Source organism: Lynx rufus, unplaced genomic scaffold (assembly GCF_022079265.1).
Source record: "Lynx rufus isolate CCGP_SWC_20201006 ecotype Redwood Valley unplaced genomic scaffold, mLynRuf1.p SCAF_17, whole genome shotgun sequence".
In the NCBI taxonomy this organism is placed as follows: domain Eukaryota; kingdom Metazoa; phylum Chordata; class Mammalia; order Carnivora; family Felidae; genus Lynx; species Lynx rufus.
The window spans coordinates 31,097,451-31,118,340 of NW_025814831.1; the positions used below are offsets into that span (position 1 = coordinate 31,097,451).

The window sequence follows — 20,890 nt, forward strand, 5'->3', positions numbered from 1 at the left end:
CCTCACCCACACTCTCTTTCTGTCTACATAAATAGATAAACATTAAAAAAAAGTTATTCGAACGGTCACTATCTTTGTATATAAGTCTATTTTAAGATAGTGTACAGAGGAGGAGACAATGTAAAACAAACACATTCATTTGTCAAAGCAATCATATGACAGAGTAAGAGGCAGGACTCAAGAGAGAAATATTAATATATTATAAGGCCCTGAAACACTCAGTAATTAATTTTTCAGCAGGAAGACAGTTTTATTCCAATGGTAAGAACAGTTGTCATTGTCAAGGCATAGGAGAGAAAGAAAAAAAGAAATCAAGGAAATTCGGATGTGAGTAACAGAGAAGCATGGTCATACACTAATTCCTGTACACATGAACCTCATCCAAAAAGGAAGATGGCAGGATCTGATAACTGTAAGGCAGGCTGCTGCCACTGGAACTGGTTCTTCCAGACAAAAGAAAGGGAAGGTAAGCCAGCTTCATAATATCAAGTGAGGATTTAGATTTCTACTGCAAAGGCACCAGATGGACCATAAAATTCTTCAAAGGCAGAAATATCAATTCACTCGACAAATATTTAACACCTATGTTCTAGACACTAAGCTAAATGTTGAGGAGAGAGAAACAACTGGCTTCCTGTATAGTTATCTGTTGCTCCAAAGCTCAGTGCCTTAAAATAATAAACAATTGTTATCTCAGTTTCTGAGTAGGTGGTTCTTGCCCTGGGTCTTTGTTTTGGGCATCCCCGAGAACACCTCCAGATCCAGTGATCACTAGGAGGATTCACATACGTATAGTAATACTCATGGCTTTGATTACAGCAAAAGGATATAAAGCAAAATTCAGTACAGGGAAAATGTGCATAGAATGAAGTCCATAGGAAACTAGGCACAAACTTCCAAGAGTCCTCTCCCCATGGAATCACAAAGGACAAGCTTAATTCCTCTAGCATCACATTGTGACAACAATTTGTGAAATGTCGTCTACCAGTCTACCAAGGAAGCTCATCAGAGACTCAATGTCCAACGTTTTTACTGGTGGCTGCTCTTATAGGCACCCTCTGCCTAGCACATACCAAATTCCAGCCTTCCAGATAAAAGCAAGTGTTCCCCATAAATGCTATTGTTTGCACAGTTTAGCCAATGTCAACCATTCATCATTAGAGAATGGTGGGAACCTCCCCTAAATCCAAGTTCCCAGATGGCAGCCAAGAGCCAATCTTGGAAGCAGACCTTTCTAAGGATAGCAGTCTAGGGTCTGCTGTGTTAATTCCTTTCTACACTGTGTCTCGTGAAGTTGCAGTCAAGCTGTCTACTGGGGCTCCACAATCTGAAGCCTTGTTGGGGCTGGAGGGTACACTTATAACAAAATTCACTCACATGGCAATAGGCCGGAAGCTCTTCACCAGTGGATGTCTCCACAAGGCTGCCTGAATATCCTCAACATGATGTGCCCCAGAGTGAGGGATCCAAGACAACAAGAGAATGACAGCATCCCCAAAACGGAAGATACCATCTTTAATAAACTTATCTCAAAGTGACATACCATCCCTTCTGCTATTGGGCACAAAGACCAACCTACTACAAAATGGGAAGGGGAAGGAATTAACAACTCTGAATGCCAGGAGTCAGAGATTAATAGGGGCTATCTTAGAGGCTGGCTACCACTCACCCTCAGGCTCCCAATGATTCCCATCGGTCCTACCTGTAGTATACGCTAACCCCTCCAACAGTCGCTAAAAGTCCCACCGAACACTGGCGTCAGCTCCCAGTCCAGACTCTCACCCTCTAAATAAAGTCTAGTCATGGGTGAGGATTCTTGAGTGTAGTCCCTGACATTCGGCCCACTGAGTACGGTTCCTCTCAATGTCTAAGATGTGTGCAACCAAAGCAACCGGTTATCTGTCCCCACACATTCAGCACACTATGGCGGGGCAAACAGAGGATAACCACTATAAACCCTTGCCCACAAAGGAGGAAATGGGAAGCATGTAGGGCTAGCAATTCTGAAATCCTGGCAAGTACATGTTGTGAGTTCTTTGCTGAGGTCTGGGAATAATTCTCCACTCTTAACTCTACCCTCTGGACTCTTGGTTTGGGCTTCCCTGCAGTCCTTCCATTTTCATGAAAGGCAACAAGTATTTGAAGCTGAGTATTTTTCTCTGCCTGCTTCCTACTTCTTGATACTCAGGGGTCAAAGTCCTCTTTTCATTTTGTACTATGTGACTTTCATTTCAAGCTGAGGGTGCCTCTTCAAGTGTAATGCTCTTAAAAACTTTGAAGGTCTTCTGTGAATCCTTTTAGGCTTCATTCCGTTAGACAAAAGCCACACCCACAAATCTCTTTGCAATGGGTCCTTCCTCACCTTGGGCTTTTGCTGAGGTACAATGTCCTTGAGCTTCCAAGAAGCCCTACCATTGACCAAGAGGGTCTAGAAAGGAAACCTGTATCCCTTTAGAGGGTCTTTTGGCTGACTGCACAGTTCTCTGAGGCACCATCTTTGATTTTTGAGATCTTTTTTAAATTTTTTTTAATGTTTTTTATTTTTGAGAGAGAGAGAGAGAGAGAGAGAGAGAGAGAGCACAAACAGGGAAGGGGCAGAGAGAAAGGGAGGCACAGAATCCGAAGCAGACTCCAGGCTCTGAGCTGTCGGCACAGAGCCCAAAGTGGGGCTTGATCTCACAAATTATGAGATCATTAGCCAAGCCAAAGTTCAACGCTTAACCAACTAAGCCACCCAGGCACCCTGATTTTTGAGATCTTGAAAAGATTTTACAGTCACACCCCTGGCTTCATGTTTGGAACTTGTTTTCCTAAAAGTGCCCCCTAATTTGATCTTTGCTCAGAAGCCATTTCTTAATTTAATATCACGTGGCATCTGAAGAGGCTGGGAATCTTCAAAAACAGCAAGTCCTGGCTCTTTTTGTTCACTAGTTCTGCCTTCAGTTTGTCTTACAATTTTCCTATAAGCAACAACGGGGAAGAAATGGAAGAAACAATACTGTTAAGAAATCTCCAGTTCATTAGGTACATTTTCTACTTCCCATATTACTGCAGATGACAGTATTGCTCATTTTTTTGCCACTGCATAATAAGGACTCTGCCTTTTCCAGTTTTCAATCTGATTCTGCTCGTTTTCCTTTAAGCCTTCGCCGGTGGTCTCCTCAAAGTCCAAACTTCTGTGAACAGTGTACTCGAGGCACTTGAAGCGTTTGCCAACATGTCCCTCAAAATCCTTACAGCTTTCCCACCGTGCACTGCCTAGTTCCAAAGCCACTACCATATTTTCGGTTTTTTGTTATATCAGTACTCTGCCCCCCCCTTTTGGTACCAAATTCTTACTAGTTATCTACTGATCTGTAATAAGTTACTTCAAAGCACTTAAAACAACTAGTATGTATTGTCTCACGTAGTTTCCAAGCATTAGAAATTGGGAGGTGTTTAGAAGGGTGGTTTTGGCTCAGGGTCTCCCATGAGGTTGAAACCAAGCTGACAGCAGGGCCTGTAACATCTGAAGGCTCAACAAGGGGAAGACCTGCTTCTAAGCTCATTCGCATGTTTGCGGACCAGCCTCCGTTTCCAACTAGCTGTCGCCACATGCACCTCTCTCCACAAATTGCTAGTCTTCACAACATGGCAGCTGGTTTTCCATAGAGCGAGTGATTTAAGAGAAAGAACCCAAGATAGAAACCCCAGTCTTTTATAACTTAATCTGGGAAATGACATGTCATCACTTCTGTTATAATTTCTTTGTCAGGGGCATGAATACCAAGAGGTAAGGATCACTGAGGACCCATCTTGGTGGGCGGCTACCCACCCATTTCCTATCTGGAGGTCTTCATGGGATGACAGCCATCAACTACTTACAACAAAATTTAATGAGGGCCATAATAAACACATGGAAAAGTCAGCACCAGTTTGCCCTGAGGGATCCAAGAAGACAGGACAGGGGGAGGTGATGTTTCATTCAGGGCATAGAGGAATGAATGAGATTTGTCAGATGCATGGAAGCTTTCCAAGCATTTCTCTTCCTGCATATCCTACCTGCCTGGTAAATTTGATAACCTCAAAGCTCTCCCTAAGAGCAAATATAGAATGACTTAATTTAATATCAATATTTTTAGGGGACACATCACCATTTAACAGATGAAGCAGAAGGTATAATGGTAGATGATGGATGCTAGGCTTGCAAATGGCTCATCTAAAGGTTGAATTTACTTAAGGGGAAAAAAAAGATGAATAAAGTAAAAACACACAGTTTGATAACAAACGTGCAAGTCATAATAAATGCCCTTAATTTTGTAAAGCACACAACCATGCCACATGTAATAGTGATTATTGGGAGAAAGAAATCCTAACCCAAGGACCCTTTCCAAAGAAACAGATGTAGGCGCTATTTAAAGGGTGGATAGAAAACCAGGCCAAACAAGTATGCTGAAATACTAAAAGCTCCCCTTTTTTTATTTCCCGTTGAAAGAGTGATACAATCATTTAAAATTTTGTGAAGTATAGAGGCACCTGGGTGGCGCGGTCAGTTAAGCGTCTGACTCCTGGTTTCAGCTCGGGTCACTGATCTCACTGCTTCCTGACTTCCAGCCCCACAGCAGGCTCTACTCTGGCAGCACAGAGCCTGCTTGGGATTTTCTCTCTCCCTCTCTTTCTGCCCCTCCTCCACTTTCATTATCTCTGTCTCTCTCAAAATAAATACGTAAACTTCAAAAAGAAGAAAATGAGAATTTGTGAAGTATAAGTAAGCATAAGAAAGGAAAATCACCGATGACCCCCAATCCTAGGAATAACCACTAATTAGATTATAGACCGTTCCCTCTCAGACAGCTGGGGACACGTGGAGATGAACACACACACAGACATACACAAGCACGTATGGATGGAGGTGTGCGTGTGTTAATTTTGGAACTACGTCACTTTTGGAAATGGCTGTTTTTCCTGAATATAAAATTAACACAAAAATTAATATATGCATAATGTTCTTCCTTTTTTTAAAGTCGAAGCATTATAGAGAGTTACGGGCTAGAAAGTAAAATTCACCTGTGATTCTTCTACTCAGGGGAAAAAACGCTGTTTACTCTTAACATCGGGTATTTTTCTTACAGGCATTTTCAACGCAAATATGATTTTAATGCAGAAATCGGCTCATGCTGTTTTCCTTACCGCTTCTCTCGTTTAAAAATACGCGACGGCTATCTTCCTCTGTTAATACGTGCACGCTACATCATTTTTTTAACGACTACATAATTCCCAAATACGTATGTACCATGAGCTATCTAACCAACACCCTACTCGCGAGACGCTGTTCTGCTCCCCATCTCCCGCCGTGGCCAATCACACCTTTACGCACACATCTTTACACACCAGTCTCCTCAGGAGAAACCTCTGGGAATTAGAGTTGATTCACCTTAAGAATCACATATTCCACCATAAATGTTGCACCAGTGCACACACACCAAGAGTGTAAAACTGTCTCCAGCCACCACCTTCACCATTACTGAGTGCTATAAGCAAACACAGTTGTAATTTTCATGTCTTCAGACGCGAAAGGCAATCGATGCGTTAAGACACTATATCCTCAAATGTTTAAGTTATCTGAACTTCTTCGTAAATTATGCATTCTTGTCTTATGCCAAATTTTCTTGTCAGTGTTCACTGGGTTTGTATTGATTTGTAAGTCCCCTCCCAACCACTCAAATGCACCTCCATTTATATTTATATTTATATTTATATTTATATTTATATTTATATTTATATTTATATTTATATTTATATTTATATTATATTTATATTTATACTTACATACATTTTTTTAAAGCCCAGCAGCAAAGTCTTACCAGCAGAACCTAAATGAGAACTCACTGAGCTAGTAAGTGGTTGAGCCACATGCGAATCTTCCTGACTCCAAAATGCAGGTTTCTTCCCACAGTGGTGGCACCGCACCAACAGGCCACCTCTTCAGGACTAAAAGCAGGCAGTCCCAGACTTGCTCACTACAGTCACCTGGCAGCGCTTAGAACTCCTGCTGCCCTCTGGTCCCCCCATGTCAATTAAACCAGGCATGGCATTTACTGAGGATGCCCACATGACTCCAAAGGACAGCCACATTCGGATGCGTTGGCTGAAGATTTCGTCCCCCAGCTGCCAAGAACACTGCTGGCTCATAGCTCTCCGCTGTCAGCTCTCTCCCCAGGTCCCCTGGTTGAAGGAGTAACTTACTTAGCCCCGGCTCAGGTATCCCCCAGGGCCTGTGGCATCTGATGACTGGAGGAAAAAAGGTATAGAGACGCATCCTCGATGCCCAGCTCCAGAGTCCCCAGTTCCAGAGCCCCGGGGGGTTGGGATAGGCCTTCTGGCTGCAGTGGAGCCCGGGTTCTCCCGCTGCCCAGTCCCACCCCCTCACTTCCCCCCAAGTGTGGACCCTGAGAGATGCTCCCATGATGTCCTGCCTACTCATCCCAGAGGCTGCTTCCCGAGGGCACCCAGCCTGTGTCACGTACCATATGGAACTTCCCGCAAAGAATAAACAGAATCTTCCTCAAAGGCTTTGCCCACATATGAAGGTAGCAATCAAAGCACATTCAAAAATCCTTTCAGGTGGAGTTATTGTTAAATGAGTATGGTGTTTCTGTTTGAGGCGATAAAAAAGACTTTGGAAATAGTGGTGACAGTTGCACAAAACTGTGGCATTTTATGTTTTATGTCTTTGGCCATAACTTTAAAAAATTAAGAATGTACTGCTTGGGATTCTCTCTCCCTCTCTCTCTCCCTCTCTCTCTCCCTCTGCCCCTTCCCTACTGCTCACTCTCTCTCTTTCGAAATAAATAAATAAACTTAGAAAAAATTGATAATGTAGCACGCCACACACCATTGAACGGTATACCTTGAATGTGTGAATTGTTGGTATATGAGTTATATTTCAAAAAGCTACTAAAAAACCCTTTTGGTGCAATGTAAGGACATGGTAGTCAACGAATGAGAATAATAATAGCCTCAGCCCTGTTAATCTGTAGAACAATGACAATAATTTGAAGCCCTCATCAAAGGGTTTTCTCTCACTCGTCTCATTCCCTAAAATATAGGAACAAAATGCTTATTGATTTGTACTTTACCTATCTTTGGTCAGCAGTAATTCGGGATTTATACGCTGAGTGGTATGGGGAAAAGAATAAGCAGTTTCTTGGGCCAGCTCCCAAGGCTAAGGATATTTAAAGACTACTTGAGGGCTAAGATATTGGCAACGTCACTAAATTCAGTCTTGCAGCAGTACAAGCGTTCAATTTAACTGGAGCACAAGCTCACACGTACAGAAAACCACCACGAAGCTAGATAACGGACCTGTTTCTAGAGAGAAGCAAAACATGCTTGTTTATGGAAAACACGAGTGTGCCAAAGGCAGCGGTGTCCAGAAGGTAAAAAATGCAAATACCCATCTCCCCAGAAACACACTCTACCGCCAGCCGCTCCTCCAGCATTTATAACGTACTTCACATCTGCAAACTCCTCCATAATCACTATCATTAGCCATCCCCAAGGAGCCCAGAAACTTCCACTTTTTGAAAGATTGGCAAGCCTCTTATCTCAATGCATACCTTTCCTTAACAAGAGCCGTCCATTCAATAAAGGCCAAACCTCCGAGAAGGGGAGCTGTCACTCCGAGGCTGTGGTTTCTGCCCCTAGCCCTCCACAATCAACGTACTACCAGAAACCAACCTGATGGTGTACAAAGCTTATTCACTGAAGTGCTTAAGAATGAAAGAAAACACTCATGTCAAAAATGACACCCAAAGCACCATGGGAATAAAACGGGATAAATTTAGAGCTAGGGGAACTTGAGCTTTAGCCTTGAATCTGCTGCTGGCATCCTATGTGACTCTGATCCAATTAACTAACCACTCTGAATCTCAGTTCCTTTATCTGTAAGATGGGCTTAATGATAATACTGCCTATCTCACAGATTGTTGTGGGGTCGAATGAAATGACTGGATATCTAAACACTTCAAAAACTGAAGTTCTACACAATGGGAAGGAGGACTAGACCACTTCCGGTCGCTAAACAGCTCCAGAGAAACACAGCTTAGGGCCTTTGAGAATAACATAGTGGTTTAAATATAAGAGTAAGGAAGTGAATTTGACTGAGAGAAGAATATTAATCCAAGTTACATCTCGATGCATCCATTCCATAACCGACTTGAGACCAAGCTGATTATGTTGTGGAAGCCACTAACCAAGGTGTGAAAGGAAATAAGAGTTAGAATAAAAAAAGAGCCTCGGGGTGCCTGGGTGGCTCAGTCAGTTAAGCATCCAACCCTTCATCTCACCTCACAACTGTGAGTTCAAGCCCCACATTGGGCTCCACGCCCAATTTTTCAAAAAAAGAAAAAAGAAAAATATAAAAGAAAGAATCTTAATTTACAGAGATAAAATCATTTCCATCTGACCCTAGAGTTTGTTTGCTTTGTTGACATTGCAGTGTATGTTGCTTTTGCTTATTGTCATAAAAAGCACTGGTGTAAGATACTCCATTCCTTCTGGAGCTTGGCCATACCTACTTTCTTTTCTAGAAAAGATCCTGAAGAGAACGAAATTTTCACTGCACAGCAATTCTCTAGTAGATTTTAAAGGAATCCAGTGAGGTAAGGCAAAAATCATCAGCACACTGATTTCATATTCCGTAAATGTATAACCTCTGAAATTTCAGAGTCAGGGACTTATTTTTTCCCCACTGAACGAAGACTTAGATTGGGACTCATGCGTGTTCCAAATTTAGCTGAGCCTCCACGGCTGGAAGCGGTTGCTTAACCACCACACACATTTGTGTATTACCTCACAGGTTGCCAGGAGAGGCCGTCGGCGGAACCAAACAGCAAAATCAAGTCAGACACGAACAGCTGGCCAAAAAACAGATCCTGGAATCAAGAGAGAATAGATGGTGTTCTTCCTTTGACCCCCTTTCCTTTAGGAACTCCTGGTAGGGGAGGGGGAGAAATCAGGATACGTTCGGATGAGGGAAGTCATTTATGGTATTTAGGCACTGAAGAATTAACCAACTTTAACACAAATAAATTTTAGTCTCCCATCTTCTCTCCTCTTTCCTTCCAATATCGAATTCCTCGAGGGAACAGTCCACAACTTCTTCTTCCGTCTACTTACCACACACTGAACAGCTCTCTCAGAGTTCACCCACCACAACTGTGTCATCACCAAGTCAAGTGGCCTTTCATGAACATTTCTTGTCCTCCTTGTGGCATGCAACACTACTGGCCATTCCCTTTTCTGGAAATAGCTCCTCCCCTGACTCCTCTGATAATACTCACCCTGGCACTCCACCTATTTTCCCTACTCCATTGCCTCTCCTGGCTCTTGATGACCTAAGACCCCTGGTTTCTGCCTTGGGTATTCCCTACCACCCACAACCATCAGAGACATGAGCTTTTCTGTGGCTCTCTGTCCAGCTGTATGTGACAACACCCAACCACCTGTCTCTTGAAAATGAAGCCCATATTTCTAATTGCCTGCCCCATATTTCCATTTCTCCCACTCATTACCTAATATCCAAGATGGAACCCACCATGTTTCCTACACAAACAACATCCTATTCCTGACTAACTTTTGTTCTTCTCATTTTTCAATATCAAAGCCATCCTTCCAACCCACCTACATTTATAAATTTCCAAGTGCCGTGAATGGTTCAAGAAGTCCCTCATATCCACTGCTTCCTTTGCATGAAAAGATACTGCAATCACTTCCTATGTGAATTCTTGTTGGCCGTAGCTTTTGAGTCAAAGACTTCTGTACCACAATACCACCAGATCATTCTTCCTGTAGTAATGTGTGTGTATCACAGCCCTGTTCAAAAATTGCCAGGGTTTCTGCTTTTTAAATCCATATTTTTAATCCTATCATCCAAGGTTTTCCATAATCCAGCCTTCCTCTCTCAAAACCCAGAAGGATGCAGTGTTCAGATGAGTTTAGATTCCAGCTGTTTTCGTAAACTTGCCTTGAAGTTTCCCATGCCACTTTAAAAGCTTTTTTGTGCCCCACCTGCCCCTTACTATCTCTACCTATTAAAGTTATACCTTTCTTCAACACCTAGCTCAAATAACTTTTTTTTTTTTTTTATTTCTTCTGTCAAAGAGAAGAGTGTTTGACATGCCTACAAGGCATTGCAATTCTTGGGGCCTTTACCATGGTCTGTGAATTGGACACTTTATCTCCTCTTTAGATCACAAGTCTCTCAAAGAGATGGGCTCAGCATCAAGGTTTGCTGAAAATAGCATGAACTTTGAAACCAAAATAATGAGGGTACGTTTTCACTTATACTGGCTAAATGGCTCTAAATCGCTTACACTGGCTAAATGGTTTAGTTCCCTCATCTGTAAAATGAACCCATTATAATTACAGTGAATTGATTTGCTTACCTCAGGGGTGGGCAAACTATGGCCCATAGGCCAAATCCAGCCCACTACCTATTTTTATAAATAAAGTTTTATTAGAACACAACCATGCTCATTCTTACATACACTTACTATGGCTGCTTTTGCACTGCAATAGTAAGGCTGGGTAGCTACAATACAGACCACGTATTTTAAGACTAAAATATTTGCTATCTGTACCTTGGCGGGGGGGACCTCTTCTCTACCTCCATTTCACTCTCTTTTTTAGGTGGAGAGGTAGAATAAAGATATTTTCCAGACCTCCCTGAATCTAGGGGTACAGGGGTTAACTGGGTTCCACTAATTATATGCATTCATGCAAGGAGGTGTAGGTAGGTAAGATGGGGGTGATCTTCTGGCTCCTTGACTGCCCACTGCCATAAAGGAAAGTCATGGAAACATAAGACTTTTGAACCCCAGCAGTGTCCCAGGGCCCTTCTCCAGCTTTCTGAGGGTCAAAAAGCAGCTGTAGCAATGGCAGCAGCCACAGGGACTTTCTGGTCCCAGCTTGCCAATACCAGGATGGCAACTGCAAGGGTGCCTTCTGACCTTGGTCCCATATTGTTCTGGAAATTTTTCCCCTGAAGCTCACCCTTCCAGTGATTTTGTAAGCACCCAACTCTCTGTATTAAATCCCTTCTTGTTTGAAAATGTATAGCCAAGTTTCTGTGTCTTGTACTGAACTCTGACACAGAGCCAAATGATAAATATCTAGTTGAGTTACTGAGACATGAAATGACAGTGTCTGTAAAAGCACTTTATAAACAGTCAAGCTAATGTTTTCTGTAAATCTTCATCTCATTCCCCACATACCACCCCCCACCGCGGATTCAGCACAGTGCCCCCATCCCCCAAACGCTCCACAGCTCTCTTCCTCCTACCTCTGCTTGAGCAATCCCACCTCTCTTCTAGTTCCAGTGGCCCTAAGGATCAAGAGTTAACTTATTTGGAAAGGTTAATACAAAGCTAACTCTCCAGAACAATGCACATGCATTAAAACTCCAATGTAATTTCCAAGGTTCATGGGCCTTCTGAATGTTATCAATGGACCTGCTAGGTTATAAAGCCCTGATCTTCTATGCTAATGAGCATCTAAACCTGTATATCAAGCCAGATCCATCTCCTGAGGTTAAGCCTGATGTATGCACCTGCCCACTGAACCTCCTGTAGGCAACTCAAGCTCGGTGTGTCCACGTGTGGTTTTATCTCCCCCACTTCTACTCTTCCTCTGTTGTTTATCAAGTAAGTGAATGATGCTAGCATCCTTTAAAGATGCAGTGCCGGGCACCTGGGTGGCTCGGTTGGTTGGGCGTCCGACTTGAGCTTGGGTCATGATCTCGTGGTTTGTGGGTTCGAGCCCTGCATTGGGCTCTGTGCTGAGAGCTCAGGGCCTGGAGCCTGCTTTGGATTCTGTGTCTCCCTCTCTCTCTGCCTCTCCCCTGCTCATACTCTGTCTCTCTCTCTCTCTCTCTCAAAAATAAATAAACATTAAAAAAAATTCTTTAAAGGTGCAGTGCTATTCCTTCCTTTCTTCTCTAGACACAGTTGCCAGGACTTGACAATTCTACATCCCTAGTTGCTTTGGAATCTATCCACATCCCCATCTCCATTGTCAGTAATTTGTCCAGCCGCCTCCATCTCCAATCAAGATTGCTACAGAAGCCCTCGAATCGGCCTCTCTGCTTCTACTCTGTCCTCTCCAATCCAATCCCTTTCCTGCACCTTAAACATACATGTCAAATCCAACCAGTCTTTCTTGTTTAAATATTTAATAATTCTGTGTCGTTTTCACCATCAGCCTTTCCCATGCCTCTTGAATTGCCTCTATACCACCCTACTGTAGGAGCAAACGTTTCCAGAACCAGTCTTTGTCCTTCCCAAGGAGTACATGCCACCCCCTCCCCATGATGTCCTTTCTCACCATTTTATTTTCTACTGCCACTCTTCTATCCCACCTACACACACACACACATACACACACACACACACACACACACACACACACACGCTTTCCTCCTGGCTAACACCTCATCCTTCAGTTCTCAGCTTAGACACTATTTAATTGCCTTATTTACCAAATGTTAATTGAGCCTCTACCATACGCCAACCACTGGGCTAGCCCTGGAGATACAGCAATAAAAAGACAGTCACAATCCTTATCTTCACAAAAGTCAATCTTATAGGGCATTAGATAAAAAATGACAAGTATGATGGTCCCCTCGTTGCCCCCCCCCCCGCTGAGTCAGGATTCCTCCACTCTGGGATACTGTAACCCACATCTGTGACTACCCCCCAACCCCAACACCACTGTTAGCTCATCCGTCAATCCCAATGACCAGATTATAAACTCCTTACAGGCAGGACTGTGTCTCACTCATCATTTCATTTATCGTTAACACCTTGTACTATATGTATCTGACACTCAGGAATTGCTTAATAAATCCCTACAGTTTATGGGAATTCAATCAGTAAATATCAGCTGAATGAATCTGCTCAGCTTAGGAGTGGCCCAATAAGGGGATATGTTGCAAACGACTGGGTTTGGGGTTCTCGCTGTTGGCTTACCTGGGCTTTGCCAATGCCTCAAATCATAGTTAACTTGCTTCTAACCAACACTGGACTTGCTGTCTGCATTTCATGTTAAGCAGCTATTCCCAGCAGCCTTTCTTGCCTCCAGGATAAATACCTGTGTGCTCAACAGTGTACCTAATTAGAGGCACCCCCTGGCGACTCCGGAGGCCTCGGGAGGCCAGTCACCAAGCTGTGCCCTTGGTCACTAGAACCTAAGCAACATCGAAGGCAGATAAGCACAGGGGACTCAGCAGCCAGGAGAGGCCCAGGAGCTCAGCCACTTTAGATCCCAGAAGCTGTGCTCCAAATTCCCTGCTAGGCCAGCCCTGAGTCTGTGTGTATAAATTACCACATTTCTTAATGTGTGTGAAACTGGTGAGGAACAGGGGGAAAGCAAAGAAAAACTGAAGAGTGACTATGCTCTCCTTTATGAAAAATAATAAGGCTGTTTGGATAAATGCCAATAAGAGTTTCTTGCATATATAACAATACAATTAAATGATCATTTATGAAGCACCTGCTATGTGCCAGGTTCTAACCTCCTGATGTGCATGAAGTCATTTAATTCTCTCAACACCCCTATGAAGTGACCTCTATTACCATCTCATTTACAGATTAGTAAACAGAGGCCCTGTTTAAGGAGCCTCTCCGTGGCTGCCTCCCAGCCGGTGACAGAGCAGGATACAAACCTTCAGTCTGACTCAGTCCAGGATCAGAAAGTCTACGCTTAGAGCCCTGTGAGAAAAGAGGCAGTGTTCTCACTTCATCCCGCCAGAGTCCCAGTCCCCAACGCAGACAAGGCTCAGGCATGGTGCTATCAGGCAGGACTGAGAACACATTCTCTGCGTTAAGGGTCTGCCCCTCCGTCTGTCCAATTATTGCCACCAGTATGAGGATCTGATGTTGCCAGATCTTCCTATTTTTCAAAAAATGGAAGAAATCTAGACTTTTTAAATTGGGGATAAGAAAAGGGAGGGCTCACAGAGGCTTTAGCCAGAGGGACTGACAGGAACATGGTAATAATAACTGAGAGAGGCTTAGGAGGGAGGAAGAGGGTTAAAGATAAAAGACTGTCCAAGGGCACCTGGGTGGCTCAGTCGGTTAAATGTCTGACTTCAGTTCAAGTAATGATCTCATGGTTCATGGGTTAGAGCCCCACATCGGGTTCTGTGCTGACCTCAGAACCTGGAGCCTGCTTTGGATTCTGTGTCTCCCTCTCTCTCTGCCCTCCCCCACCTCTCTCTCTCTCTCTCTCTCTCTCTCTCTCTCTCTCTCTCAGAAATAAACATTAAAAACAAAACAAAACAAAAGATGAAAGACTGTCCAGTTCTGACATGCTGAGTTTCCAGTGCTAAAGATGCTCTGAGGGACATAAGAACTCAGTCTAGAGCCAAGGACCAGGGGTGCAAATAATAGAGAAGGTTCTGGTTACTTTGTTATCAGGCTACTTTACCTCAGCCCTCAGCTCTACCAAGAAAATGATTATTTAAAATACTCCATTCTTGTTTGTTCTGAGGATGAAAATGCAGGCTGGTAGGAGTTTCCTGGTACTGCCACAACAAAGTACTACAACTGAGAGGTTTGAACATCACAAATGGACTGTCTCACAGTTCTGGAGGCTACAAGTCTGAGATGAAGGTGCCATCAGGGTATTGCTCTCTCTTAACGCTCCAGAAAGAAATGTGTTTCAGTCTCCCCTCCAGGCTGACAGATCCTTAGCTATGGCAGAACTCCAATCTTTACATGGTGTTCTCTTTGTGTGTGTCTGTGTCCAAATCTCTCTTTTTGTAAGGACATCAGTCATATTGAAATACGGGCCACCTTACTCTAGTATGACCTGATCTTAACTAATTATACCTGCAATGACTCTACTTCCAAATAAGATCACCATTTGAGGTAAAGGTGGTAAGGGCTTCAATACAGTTGGGGGGTGGGGGGACAAAATTCAATCTATATCAAAGCTCTAAATGGAGGTTTCCTTTCTTCTAGAGTCAGGATCCACAGGAACAGGATTAAGGCATCTAAGAGACTTTATGTCTACCTCTACCTCAATAAAAGAATGGGATATATTAAAAACAAAAAAAAAGAACAGGATTAAGGCATGCCACTTTTTAATGTTTATTTATTTATTTTGAGAGAGAGAGAGAGAGAGAGAGAGAGAGAGAGGCAGAGGCAGAAAGAGAGGGAGAGAAAGAATCCAAAGCAGGCTCCACGCTCAGTGCAGAGCCCGATGTGGGACTCAATCTCACAACCATGAGATCATGACCTGAGTTGAAACCAAGAGTCAGATGCTCAACCGACTGAGCCACCCAGGTGTCCCAACGTGTCATTTTCATCTATGGAAAATCACTATATTCAAGGAACCATGCAAGTCCTACAGGAAATACAAAAATGAATTAGATCCAATTCTCAAGGGTCTTCCAATGAAGCTAGATGGAGAAGACACACGCAAAAGCTGTCCAACAAATAAGTAGGTTATAGTTGACTTGAAAGTAATATAATTATCAGGGCCCCTGGGTGGCTCAGTTGGTTAAGCATCCAACTTCAGCTTAGGTCATGATCCCATAGCTCGTGAGTTCGAGCCCCACATCAGGACTGTGTTGACAGCTCAGAGCCTGGAGCCTGCTTCAGATTCTGTGTCTCCCTCTCTCTCTGCCCCTTCTCCATCCATGCTCTGTCTCTCTTTCTCTCTCTTAAAAATAAATAAACACAGCTTCCCTTCAGCCGGAACCGCCATCTTCCAGTAATTCGCCAAAATGACCAACACAAAGGGAAAGAGGAGAGATACTCGCTATACGTTCTCTAGGCCTTTTAGAAAACATGGAGTTGTTCCTTTGGCAACATACATGCGAATCTACAAGAAGGTGATATTGTGGACATCAAGGGAATGGGCACTGTTCAAAAAGGAATGCCCCACAAATGTTACCATGGCAAAACTGGAAGAGTCTACAATGTTACCCAGCATGCTGTTGGCATTGTTGTAAACAAACAAGTTAAGGGCAAGATTCTTGCTAAGAGAATTAATGTACGTATCGAACACATTAAGCACTCAAAGAGCCGAGACAGCTTCCTGAAGCATGTGAAGGAAAATGATCAGAAAAAGAAGGAAGCCAAGGAGAAACATACTTGGGTTCAACTGAAGCACCAGCCTGCCCCACCCAGAGAAGCACACTTTGTGAGAACCAATGGAAAGGAGCCTGTGCTGTTGGAATCCATCCCCTATGAATTCATGGCGTGATAAATGTAAAAAAAATAAAAGACGTCAAGACTGTAAAAAATAAATAAATAAATAAATAAATAAACACAAAAAAAATTGTTTTAAAAGAAAGCAATATAGGGGTGCCTAGGTGGCTCAGTCAGTTGGGCGTCTGACTTCAGCTCAGGTCATGATCTCACAGTGGGGGGGTTTGAACCCTGCATCAGGCTCTGTGCTGACAGCTCAGAGACTGAAGCCTGTTTCTGACTCTGTGTCTCCCTCTCTCTCTGCCCCTCCCCCACTCATGCTCTGTTTCTCTCCATCTCTCAATAAATGAATAAATGTTTAAAAAAATTTTTTTTTAAGAAAGTAATAGAAATATCATCAGAAGCAAATGGCGGTGGAGGGAGTCACTTCTGTCCTTAAAAATTAGGAACTGATCTTTAGGTAGAATTTTTATTTCAGTATTGAGAACGGTCCAGAATTCTGACAGATGAAGACTTAGGGTTGAGGCCGAGAAACTGAAGACATTTCAAGAATGTAAAACAGGTAAAACAAAGGAGAGAGAAAGCTCAAGCTGTGTTTGGACTGGGTCTGTTTGCCCAGAGAACTGGGTATGTATTATGGAATCATGTGATACAAGACTAAAATTACAGTTTGGCATCAGTTGGTTGAATGCTTAAATGACAGAAAAGGGAGTTTTACATGTAAATTGGTAGGCACTTGGGAGTAATTTGGGTGGCCAAAAGAAGTAGTTTCTCTGCTAATAGCTGAACACTTCCCAAATCTTGGGAGAGATCAAGACATCCAGGTACATGAAGCTCATCTCATGGGTCCTCAATAAGACTTGACCCAACGATGACTTCACTAAAACAAGTTACAATAAAACTATCAAAAATCATAGACAAAGAAAGAATTTTGAAAGCAGCAAGAGAAAGAAATGTGTTATATACAAGAGAATGCTTATAAAGCCATCAGCTGATTTCTTGGCAGAAATCTTACAGGCTCAGAAAGAACAGGATAATATATTCAAAGTGCTAGAAGAAAAAACTGCCAACCCAGAATACTTTACCCATCAAAGATGCCCTTTGAAAATGAAGGTTAATAGAGAACTTCCCAGACAAACAAAAGCTGAGGGAGTTTATCACCACTAAACATACCGTACAAGAAACATTAAAGAGAGTCCTCAAGTAGAAATGAAAGGATATTAATAGCATAAAAAATCTGAAAGTATATAATTCACTGGTAAAAGTAGGTATATAATCAAATTCAGAAAACCCTAACACTGTAAAGGTAGTGTTTAAATCACTTAACTCTGGTATAAAGGAAAAAAAACTTTTAAGAAAAAATGACTTAAAATAACTATAGGTACAGGGTACCTGGCTGGCTCAGTCAGTAGAGCACACAACTCTTGATCTCAGGGTTGTAAGTTCGAGCCCCACGTTGGGCATAGAGATTACTTAAGAAAATAAAAAATCTTAAAAAAAAAAGACAACTATAGGTACAATAATTTTTTAATGGATACATGATATAAAAAGATGTAAGTTGTGCTATCAAAAACATAAAAGGGTGAGGGGCACCTGGGTGGCTCACTCAGTTAAGAGTCTGACTTCAGCTCAGGTCATGATCTCATCATTCATGAGTTTGAGCCCCACATCAGGCTCTGTGCTGACAGTTCAGAGCCTGGAGTCTGCTCCGGATTCTGTGTCTCCCTCTCTCTCTGTTCCTCTCCTGCTCATGCTCTCGCTCTCTCTCTTTCTCTCTCTCTCTCAAAAATAAATAAACATTAAAATTAAAAAAAAAACATAAAAGGGGGAAGTAAAAGGTAAGGTTTTTGTATGCAAAGTTATCATCCTAAAATAGACTGTTATATTTTACATAAGTCTCATAATAACCTCAAGTCAAAAAACTATACTACATACACAAAAAAGAAAGAGAAATAAACTTAAGCATACACTATAGAAAATCAAATCACAAAAGAAGATAGCAAGAGAGGAAGAATGAAACAAAGGAACTACAAAATAGCCAAAACACGATTACAAGATGGTAACAGTAAGTCCTTATCTATCAATAGTTACATTGAGTGTAAATGAATTAAATTCTCTAATCAAAAGTCATAGAGTAGCTGAATGGATTAACAACAACAACAACAACAACAAAAGCCCAATTATATCCTGCCTACCAAAGACTCACTTCAACTTTCAGAACATATATTGTTGAAAGTGAAGGGATGGGAATAAATATTCCATGCAAATGGAAAACAAAAGGGAGCAGGGGTAACTGTACTTACACCAGACAAAATAGACTTCAAGTCAAAAACCATAACAAAAGAAAGTTATTATATAATGATAAAGGGGTTAATTCATCAAAAGATATAACAGTTGTAATATATATGCACCCAACAATGAACACATGAATATATTAAGCAAATACTAACAGATCTGAAAGAAGTAATAGACAACAATATGAAAATAGCAAGGGACTTCATACTCCACTTTCAACAATAAATAGGCCACCCAGACAGAACTCAATAAGGAAACACTGAACTTAAAGTTCACTTTAGACAAAACAGACCTAATAGATATAAAGAACGTTCCATCCAAGAGCAGCAGAATACACATTCTTCTCAACTGCACACAGAACTTTCTCTAGGACAGATCATATACTAGTATACAACCAAGGCTTTAAAAAATTTAGTAAGATTAAAATGAAATCAATTATCTATTCCAACCACAATGGTATGAAACTAGAAATCAATAACAGGAGGAAAGCTAGAAAATTCATAAATGTAAAAGTTAAACAATGCACTTCTGAATGGCCAATGGATCATTAAGGAAATAAAAGGAAATCCAAAAATATCTTGAAGCACACAAAAATGGAAACAACATATCAAAACCTATAGCTTGCAGCAAAAACAGTCTTAAGAGGAAAGTTTATAGCAATAAACCTACATTAAAAGAAACAAGAAAGATTTTAAACAATCTCATTTTATACCTCAAGGAAATAAAAAAAAGAAGAACTAATCCCAAAATGAGCACAAGGAAGGAATAAAGATTAGAGTGGAGGTAAATGAAACAGAGTCTAGAAAAATAATAGAAAAGGTAAACAAAATTAATAATAACTGATACCACAGAAATAAAAAGATCATAAAAGACTACTATGAATAATTATACACCAACAAGTTAGATAACCTAGAAGTAATGCATAAATTCATATACACATACAACATACGAAGACTGAATCATAAAGAAATAGAAAATCTGAAGAGACCAACGAGTCATGAGATTAAATCATTAATCAAAAATCTCACAACAGGAGTGCCTGGGTAGCTCAGTCAGTTTGGTGTCCAACTCCTGATTTTGGCTCAAGTCCTGGTCTCATGGTCATGGGTTTGAGCCCCATGTTGGGCTCCATGATGAGCATGGAGCTGCTTGGGATTCTCTCTCTCCCTCTCTCTCTGCCCCTCCCCACCTCAAAATAAATAAATAAACTTTTTTTTTAAGCTCACAACAAAGAAAATCACAGGACCACGGTTTCACTGGTGGATTCAAACAAACATTTAAAGAATTAACACCAATCCTTCTCAAACTCTTTCAAAAAATCGAGGAAGAAGGGACACTCCCAAACTCATTTCAGAGGCCAGAATTACCCTGATATCAAAGGTACACAAAGCTACTGCAAGAAAAGAAAAACTGCAAGCCAATAACCCTTTTGAATATAGATGCAAAAATCCTTAACAAAACACTAGCAAACCAAACCCAACAGCACATTAAAAGTATCACATACCATGATAAAGTGCGACTTATCCCTGGGATGCAAGGAAGTTCAGTGTATGCAAATCAATACATATGATACAACACACTAATGAAATGAAGGACAAAATCATATGATCATTTCTATAGCTGCATAATAAAACACTTGACAAAATACAACATCCATTCATTATAAAAACTCACAACAAATTAGGTATAAAAGGAATGTACCTCAACCTAAGAAAAGTCATATATAACAAGACCACAGCTGACATATTCAACAATGAAAAGCTGAAAGCGTTCCTTCTAGAATCAGAAACAAGACAATGCCCACTCTCCACCACTTCTATTCAACATAATACTGGTGGCACTAGCCTAAATAATTAGGCAAAGGAAAAAAGAGAAAGAAAGAAAGAAAGAAAGAAAGAAAGAAAGAAAGAAAGAAAGAAAGAAAGAAAGAAAAGAAAAGGAAAGGAGAAAGACATATTAGAAAGGTGGAAGTAAGGGGCATCTGGGTGGCTCAATCAGTCAAGTGTCTGACTTTGGCTCAGGTCATGACCTCATGGTTCGTGGGTTCAAGCCCCGTGTCAGATTCTGTGCTGACAGCTTGGAGCCTGCTTCGAATTCTGTGTCTCTCTCTCTCGCTCTCTCTCTCGCTCTCTCTCTCTGCCCCTCCCCTGCTCACGCTCTGTCTTCCTCTCTCTCAAATATGGATAATAAAACATTTAAAAAAAATTTTTTTAAAGATAGAAGTAAAATTGCCTCTGTTTGCAAATGACATAATCCTAATGTGTGTGTGTGTGTGGCTCTGTCTTCCTCTCTCTCAAATATGGATAATAAAACATTTAAAAAAAATTTTTTTAAAGATAGAAGTAAAATTGCCTCTGTTTGCAAATGACATAATCCTAATGTGTGTGTGTGTGTGTGTG

At 41.6% G+C, this 20,890-nt stretch overlaps 1 protein-coding gene and 1 pseudogene across 1 annotated transcript in view; one reads left to right on the forward strand and one right to left on the reverse strand.

Moving 5' to 3' along the window:
- RGS6 (regulator of G protein signaling 6) overlaps positions 1 to 20,890 on the reverse strand; it is a 535,425-nt gene that overhangs the window by 489,442 nt on the left and 25,093 nt on the right. The gene's annotated exons all lie outside the window — the stretch shown is intronic.
- LOC124512315 (60S ribosomal protein L21-like) lies at positions 15,756 to 16,251 on the forward strand (annotated as a pseudogene).